Source organism: Humulus lupulus, chromosome 1 (assembly GCF_963169125.1).
Source record: "Humulus lupulus chromosome 1, drHumLupu1.1, whole genome shotgun sequence".
NCBI classification, from domain to species: domain Eukaryota; kingdom Viridiplantae; phylum Streptophyta; class Magnoliopsida; order Rosales; family Cannabaceae; genus Humulus; species Humulus lupulus.
Window position 1 is genome coordinate 304,049,164 of NC_084793.1, and position 9,530 is coordinate 304,058,693.

Here is a 9,530-nt window from a genome sequence, read left to right on the forward strand (position 1 = left end):
CTATTTAGTTATGACAGATTTATGGGATCAATTGACCCTTACTGAATCTACATAGTTACGAGCTTTTGCACCATATATTGCTTGTAGGGAGGAACAACGATTGGTTCCGTTTTTCGTGATGACTTTGAGGGACTCTGTGGCTCTATTTTGCACGTTCTCCACTTCCTTCAGTTGATTCAGTAGTCAGTGAACTGCTGGCAGATGAAATTCGTCTTAAGTCTCAAGCAGGAAAATCCTCCTAGCACCCAGTCCCTCTGTTTTGGTAGTTCCTCCTAGACATTTTACTCACCATGAGAATAAACCTCACACAAAGGTTGGAGTTGATGAATGAAGCTTTTGCAAACAAAAAGGTCACTGGAAGGCTCAATGTCCTAAATTAGTAAATCGTGCACCTCAGCAACAGAGACATCAACTCAGACCTCCTCAATTCGGTAATCAACCACCTCATTATGGTAGCCAACCACAGTTTGGCAACCACTCACAACCTCGACCATACCGTCCTCCGCAATTTAATGTCGCTGCTATTGTACCTCCATCTGACTCGTATGATTTTGGGGCCTCATCTTCCAATCCTGCTCTTGCTGCCCTCTCAGAATAGTTTCAGAAGTTTCTTACCATGCAGCCACATGTCATGTCCGCCTTTTCTTCAGTAGGTCAGCCCCTCACTAGCACTTCAGGTATGACTTCCTCTACATGGATTTTAGATTCTGGAGCCTCGCACCATATGTCTCCACATTCGAAATCTTTTGTGTAACGCCCTGGTTACTCCAAGAACGTTACTGTGAACTTTAAACAATGTTTAACTCGCTAAACGAGTCATTAGGCTATAAACGTGCATCTAGGTGTCATTAATAGGCCAGGGTGAAAATTTCTACTAAAATGAATGAATATATTTTTTTTAAAACATTAAACTATACATGGGCCCATAAAAATGTTTACAAAGTTATTTTCAATCCAAAATGGTCATTACAATGTAAAAGTTACAACCTGTCGACCTAAGCGGCAAAAATAGGGTTAACCCCTAGTTCCTCTGAGAAACACCTTGGCTGTGGTGGTCAAGCGGCCGCATATGTACACATCACCACCTAAGCTCTCCACTCAAGGTTGGGTGAGCTTTTCTTTCCCTTTACATGTACCACATAGCACCCGTGAGCCAAGGCTCAACAAAAAAACTTATTACTGCATGTATACAATATCAATTGATGATTATGATAATCATACTAGGGCTTGTAGCCCTTATCAGATAAGTGATATCAAGATTTTGGTAATCATGTTGGGCGTGTAGCCCTAATCAGATAAATGACTATTAAGTCATACTCTGAATAGATGACTAATAAGTCTATCTCTGTGTAGATAACTGATAAGTCTATCTCTGTATAGATGACTGATAAGTCTATCTCTGGGGTCCCATGCCCTCCTAGCCATGTGACGTTTCAGTCACCTGAGCTTATAGCCCTGGCTCTATGTAACTTGCCTTTAGACTAGACAAGCACTTTTAGCTTTCATCGAACTTAAGGTCGGTCAAGCATTTCATACTTATGATGATAATGCTTATGTCGATTAGATCTAATCTTTTCAGCTTGCGTTAAACATGCTAATACCGTTCTTGACTTATAAGTTAATACCATACGAGTAGTGCTCAGTACTACTGCCGAACTTGACTAATGAGTCATAGCTTCATAGTCAATACTGACACCATTGAAATTCAATATGGAGTTTCATCAATAAAATCAATAATAAAAGGTTCATGATCTAAATCTCGCTCCTGGGACCTCGAATCCTACTAACATGGTTAATAAATTCGATCCCGAGCCTTAAGAATTGAAACCCCGAACCAAAAACCCTAAAAAGTACCCAAAAGAATGCCCTGGGAAAACAGGGTAGCACTATAGCGCTGCCCCCCATGCGCTACAAGCAGAGCTGCCAAGCCCTGGACAGCGTTGTAGCGCCCAACCTTAGGCGCTGTAGCGCCAGAACCAGGGTGTTCCAGCTTTGGTTTTACCACTTCGAGTTCTCCAAATTCCAAACCCCAAAAACTGATTCCAAATCTCAACCAAACCCACAAATGAAACCAAAAACGAATTCTACAAGTCTTAGGTATCAAAACCCAATCAACTTTCCCAAAAACCTCATTGAATTCCCAACTATCAAATCCAAGATTTTAACTAAAAAATAGAGCATAAACCAGAGATTTCATGGCTGAATTTCTTACCTCAAACTCAAGATTAAGCCATCTTCAATGGCTGAACATAATCCTAAATCCTCATGCCTGGATTCCTTAGCTTGAATCCTCAATTGGAGCTTCAAAATTTTCAAAGGAAAGGGAGAAAAAGATGATCAGGAGGAAGAAGGAGAAGAGGATCTGTTTTGGTTTAGCTGTAGTTAATTCCACAGCCTTCTACTTAGTTTGAATATATCCCTTGGTCAAATGACCAAAATTCCCCTAGGTTAAATAATTTCTTTTCAAGGCAAACAAGGGCAAAATCGTCATTTCCCGTCTATCTCGTTAATTATAATTAACGTCCTCCAATTCCTTTTATTCCCAATATTATCAAATAATAATAAATCATATCACATTACCCTATAATTCCCAGTAATGTACTAATCATCAAATTACCCCGAGACTCACCCCGAGCCCGGACTTGCATTCAAACCGCTAACTTGCATTCAAAGATCTTCTCATGCCAAATAACTCAAACAAATCCACATTATAATGTGGCCTCATCATAAATCACCAACATACATGAAAATATACAAATATGCCCTCAACATGCCAAATTACCAAAATACCCTTAAAATGAATTGTGGACCCATATGCATGAATTTATCATCATATAATAATATAACTCACATAATCATGCATATAATCATTTAATGGCATAATAAATCAATTATAGTCATCCCAGCCTCCTAATCCAACCATAAACCTCATTAGGGATTTTGGGGCATTACAACTATCCCCTCCTTACAGAAATTTCATCCTCGAAATTTTACCTAAGCAGCTCGGGATACTGACTCTGCATTTCTTACTCTAGCTCCCAGGTCGCTTCCTTGACCTTGCTGCTCCTCCATAATACATTAACCAAAGGTATAGTTTTATTCCTGAGGACCTTTTCCTTTCTGTCAAGTATCTAGACTGGTTGTTCCTCATAGGAGAGATTTGCCTCAAGCTCCAGTTCCTCGTAACTCAACACATGAGTCACATCAGATACATACCTCCGAAAATCTGAGATATGAAACACGTTATGTACGGCCGACAATGTCGGTGGTAAGGCCAACCTATAGGCTACCTGACCAATCCTCTCTAGGATCTCAAATGGACCTACGAATCTAGCGCTCAACTTGCCCTTTTTCCCAAACCTTCTCACCCCTTTCCATGGCGAGACTCTAAGGAAAACATAGTCTCCTACCTGGAACTCCACGTTCCTACGTTTGGGATCTACATAACTTTTCTGTCTACTTTGAGAAGCAAGCATCCGAGCTCTAATCTTCTCAATAGCCTCACTGGTCCTCTGAATTGCTTCAGGACCCAAGTATCTTCTTTCCCTGTCCCATCCCAATGAATGGGAGATCTGCATTTCCTACCATACAACAACTCTTAAGGTGTCACCCCAATGGTCGACTGATAACTGTTGTTGTAGGAAAACTCTATCAAAGGTGAATACTTACTCCATGATCCACCAAAGTCTAGCACACATGCTCGCAGCATGTCCTCTAATATCTGGATCATCGTAACGCCATACTACCCTGGGACCGTTACGTTGTGCATTTTAAACAGTGCTAAACTCGCTAACCGAGCCATATGGTCATAATCGTGTAACTAAGTGTGATTAACAGTCTAGGGTTAAAAATTTTGGTTAAAGATACAACGTTTCACTAAAACTTTTACTGTATACATTGGGATCCCGAAAATATATTTTAAAGGTTAATTACAGTAACATATTTACAACCAGCCGACCTAAGCGGAAAAGTAGGGTTAATCCCTAGTTCCTCTTTAAACCCTCGGCCTTAGCGTTCGAGCAGCCGCATATGTACACATCATCACCTAAGCTCTCCAACTCAAGGATGGTCTAACTTTCTTTTACCTTTACCTGCACCACATAGCACCTGTGAGCCGAGGCTCAGCAAGAAAACTCAATATGATTATGAACAAGTAATAACATGTCACCAAATGACAATAGGCATGCCTAGCAGTAATAACCCTACTCATGCATGCAAGCGGGTACCAATAAATGTTTGTAGAGTCCTGGGCTCTGAGTAGATGACTAATAAGTCTCTCGCTCTGAGGTAGATGACTAATAAATCTCTCTGTATAGATGACTAATAAATCATACCCTGTATGGATGGCTAATAAGCCCGTGTCCTTCGACCAACACTCACCCTGCTAATGTCGTCCTTGACTAATACATCAATGATTTACGACCAGCAATCCTCGTGCTAACGTCGCCCTTGACTAATAAGTCAATGATAGGATATGAGACTAATAAGTCAATCCGGGTCCCTTAGCCCCATCTTCTGTATAAGCATACTTGACACTGATCAGCACTCCACGTGCTAATGCCATCCTTGACTAATAAGTCAACGCTTTACGACCAACACTCATCGTGCTAAGGTCGTCCTTAACTAATAAGTCAATGCTAGGATATAGGACTAATTATTCACCCTGGGTCCTTTAGCCCTATCCTCTGTATGAGCGTACCTGGCGCTGATCAGCACTCCACGTGCTAATGTCATCCTTGACTAATAAGTCAATGCTTTACGACCAACACTCATCGTGCTAAGTCTGTCCTTGACTAATAAGTCAATGCTAGGATATGAGACTAATAAGTCACCCCGGGTCCCTTAGCCCTATCCTCTGTATGAGTGTACCTGGCACTGAGTTTTCTCCCGACCAATAGGTCGGTTAAGCGTATGATGTGCTCCTGGTTGAGCATAACTATAACGACCAGCGCACAACGTGCTATTACTGCCCTTGACTAATAAGTCAAGCCTTTCTCAATAAGATAATGCAAAGAGACACCTATCATATGTCAAATATCAAAATACAGGATATTCAGCATGCTTACTCAACAATCATTAGCATAATTATGATAATGCACATTTACAAAGACTCAAGCTCTGATCAATCGCATATTCAATATTCATGCCATGTCATTATCACATGTGCTGCTATAAATTTACAATACAATCAATGTCCATTTATAGAGCACTCAGCATGCTTCATCAACAATCACCAGCATAATTATAACCATGCACATTCAAACATCTAGATCTAGGGCATTCTGCATGCTTAATCAATAACCACGAGCATAATTATAATCATGCACAATTACAGAGACTCAAGCTCTGATCAATTCCATAGTCAACATTCATGCCATGCATAACTGTATATATCATATGCATCACATACTGGGTGCATTTTTCTTACCTCTGGTTCAAGCGTGAAATAATAAAAGAACGACCTTTGAGAATGATCAATCTTTTAGTCCCTCAGCAATCACCTAGTCATAACCAAACATAATTCCCATCAATGAAAATGAGCAATAAAAGGTTCCCAGACCAAGACCTAGCCTCTGGGACATCAAATCCTACCAAACCGGGTAGTAGGAACGATCTTGAGGCCTAAGGTTTGAATTCCCACGATGAAAACATACTTCTGGCCACAAATGCCACTAAGAGCCGCGGCCAGCCTCTCCCTATGTCGTGGCCCACCTCCCAAACAGAAGCGCTAGCCTCCTCTACCTGCACCCCGTGCCGCGGCCCGCCTCTCCCTATGTCGTGGCCCTAAGGCCCTTCAACACCACCCCTTCTTCTTCATCAAGCTCGGACCGCAGCGCTCTAGAACAGAGTCGCGGCCCCACCTGAAACCCAGCCAATGCCTTCTTTTTTTTCCCCTTCGAACTCATTCCAAAAACCTATTAAAACACTTCCAATTCCACAAATCAAAGTTCCCAATTATTACCATAACTTATCCATCATATATCCAACAAAACCTAAGCTTTAAACCATTCAAAACTCATCAAATTCAGTCCCAAAATATCAATTAAAAACCCAGCTAGAACAGAGCAAAACCAAAGAAAATATGGCTGAGATTCTTACCTTCCACTCAGAATTTAATCCCCTTCACTGGTTGAACACTAGCCTAGGACCTCAAGCTTCAATTTCCAAGTTTGAACCCTCAATCTTAGCTTCAAAAATCCAAGGAAAGGAAAGGGAAGAATGATAAATCGTGGGGGAGGAAAGCAACTCTGTTTCGCTTTATTCCTCTACAGCCTTCTAACCCAATATAACCCATGGTCAAAAGAGCAAATGCCCCCCCCCCCCCCCCCCAGCCTAACTCACTTCTTAACAACCCCCAAGGGAAAAGTCGTCATTTCTCCTCTAATCCCGTTAATCATAATTAACGTCCTCCAATTCTCGTTATTCTCAAATAGTAATTAACTCATATCCCATTACCCTATAATTTCCCGGTAATGTACTAAACATTAAATTATCCCGAGACTCACCCCGAGCCCGGTAAATAACCCAGTTATGACTAAAGTGCTAACTTACATTCTAAGATCGTCTCATGCCGAATAGCTTGAACATATCCACATAATAATGTGGCCTCATTTATAATTTACCAACATGCATGAAAATATACAAATATGTCCTCAACGGGCCAAATTACTAAAATACCCTTATAATGAAAAGTAGACCACATGCATGCATTTATCATCATATAATAATATAATTCACATAATCATATAAATTCCAAGATTTGCTATCCTAGCCCCCTAATCAAGGCCCTAAGCCTTATTAGGAAATTTGGGTCGTTATAATCGTCCTCTCAGATTGTCCATTTGTCCGAGGATGATAAGCAGTACTGAACTTCAACTATGTTCCCATGGCCTTCTGTAAACTTCTCCATAACTTGGAAGTGAAAGTAGGGTCCTAATCTGACACGATCGACCTCAGTGTTCCGTGGAGGCGCACGATTTCTCTCACATAGAGATCTGCATACTGATCAACTTTATAAGAAGTCCTCACTGGTAAAAAGTGAGCTGACTTAGTGTAGCGATCCACAACAACCCAAATAGAATCATGTTGACCAACAGTCCTAGGTAACCCCACCACAAAATCCATCGTGATTTCTTCCCATTTCCACTCTGGAATTTCAAAAGGCTGCAATAACCCTACTGACATTTGATGCTCAGCCTTGACCTGTTGACATGTCAAGCACTTAGCCACATACTCCACTACATCCCTCTTCATCCCAGGCAACAAATACAATGATCTCACATCTTGGCATCTTTGTGATGCCTGGATGCAAAGAGTAAGGTGTAGTATGAGATTCATCTAGAATCTCCCGAATCATAACAGTGTCTAACGGAACACATGTCCAAATTTTGTATCTCAACAAGCCCATCTCAGACACTGTGTAATCTCTGGACACTCCAGCCAAAACATCTTCTCTGATATTGGTCAGTTATGGATCACTCAACTGACCTTCTGTAACGACCCAAATTCGCTAATAAGGCTTAAGGGCCTTGATTAGCGTGCCAGGAGGGCACGATGGGAATTATGTGTGATTTTATGAGTTAAATGCATGGTTATGATTTAAAGCATGTTATTTGACTATTTATTCATCTGAGACGCATGTATATGTGTATTAGTATGCATGTAGGCCCTGATCGTGTTTGAAGGGCATAATTGTAATTTTAGCCCGTCGAGGGCATATTTGTGATAATTGTATTCCGTGATTTGTACCACGTGAGTGTGGTGTTATTTTGTGATGCACGTGCCGAGACGGTCCTAGAGAGCAATTTAACTTAAGAGTCACAACGGGATTTCTATACCCGGCTCGGGAGGAGCCTAGGGGTACCTCGGGAATTTTATGGTTAAGTTGATATTTAGCGGGTAATGGTTATTGGAGATTTAGTAACCTGGGTAACCATTAGTTACTGCTGAGAATAACAAGTTCTAGGTAGAAAATGGTAGAAATGAAATAGAAGTAAAAGGACTTAAGTACCCTTGAGGTTTAGGTGGGAAAGGATAGGCAAGGAGGGGCAAAATGGTCATTTGGTTGGGAATTAGATAAATGGCAGCTGGTTTTATGGGGTACACGGTTTGGGGCTTAACCATTTTGGTCTTGATAGAGTTTGAAGAGAAGAGAAAAGAGAGGGAAAAGCTAGGGCATGAGGAAGAAGAAGAAGAAGAAGAGAAGGAGAAGTTGGAGACCTAGGAGATGAAGGAAGCTTAGGGATGGATTCTCCATATGAGGTAAGGAAGTTTATACACATTTAAGGCTTGATTATGTTATGGGTTAAGAATTTGAGCATGGGTTAAGTTTGATGTTTGAGTTTTTATTTTTTTCTGAAATTGGAATCAAGGATGTGGATTTTGGGGATTTGATTGGGTGTTTAGATGTTTTGGTGATGTTTATGAGTTGTTGGATGGTTTATTTGGAGTCTTGAGTTGGTTTTGGGGCTTGGGTGTGAGTTTGGGTTGATTTGGGAAGGTTTTAGCTCGGAGAAAACGCAGGAGAAAACCCAGAATTCTGGGTCTGCGAAGGTGTGCCGCGACACAGGTTTTTCGTGCCGCGGCAAGGGAGCCTCTGACTGATGGGTGCCGCGGCACAAGGCAAATTTCAGGGCATCATTTTTAGGCAATTTTTGGCCTTTGCTCCGGGGGTTCGGGAGATGTCTCCGGGGTGTTGTTTTAAGGTTTTAGAGGCCCCGGGAGTGTGGGATTGGTCCCGGGAAGTGGTTTTGGGTTGATTAGTAATGAGGGATGTTTCTTGTGTGTTGTGACTAGGTTCTTTGAGAGGCTCGTGCTAGAGGACCGTGCTCGCGGCTTTGGTGCATCAGGAGGCTCGGAATGCAGGTAAGAAAACTATAACACCCGTAGGATAGGGCGTGGGCCCATAGTGTGATGGTCGGGCATGGCCCTATATTGCATGTTGCATGATGAGATGATTGTAGGGCATGGCCCCGGATTGTATTATGTGTAAATGTTTAACCTGAAATGAACCGTGATGTGTGTGAATGTTTACTTCGAATGTACTATATATGTGATTATGATGAAATGGACGGCAAGGGTCGAGTACGGCGTAGGCCGGGGCAGCCGTGGGCCGAGTACGGCGTAGGCCGGGGCGGCCGTGGGCCGAGTACGGCGTAGGCCGGGGCGGCCGTGGGCCGAGTACGGCGTAGGCCGGGGCGGCCGTGGGCCGAAAGTAACACCTAGCACATGGGATGCTATATATTCAGGGTGGGACCCAAGGGATACATGAGTTATCCTCGCGGTGAGAACCGATACCCCAGGCTTCGGTAAGGCTCTGGGGCGGCTTGGCCGTGTTTGCTTAGTCTAATGGTTGACTTGTTTATCTGTGGATTTTCTGTTATGATAAACTGTATAAACTGCATATGTTATGTTCTGCTTGAGTTTTCTTGCTGGGCTTCGGCTCACGGGTGCTTTGTGTTGCAGGTAAGGGCAATGACTGAGTCAACCAACCATGAGTACGGAGAGCGTGAAGCGACGCGTACATGTTT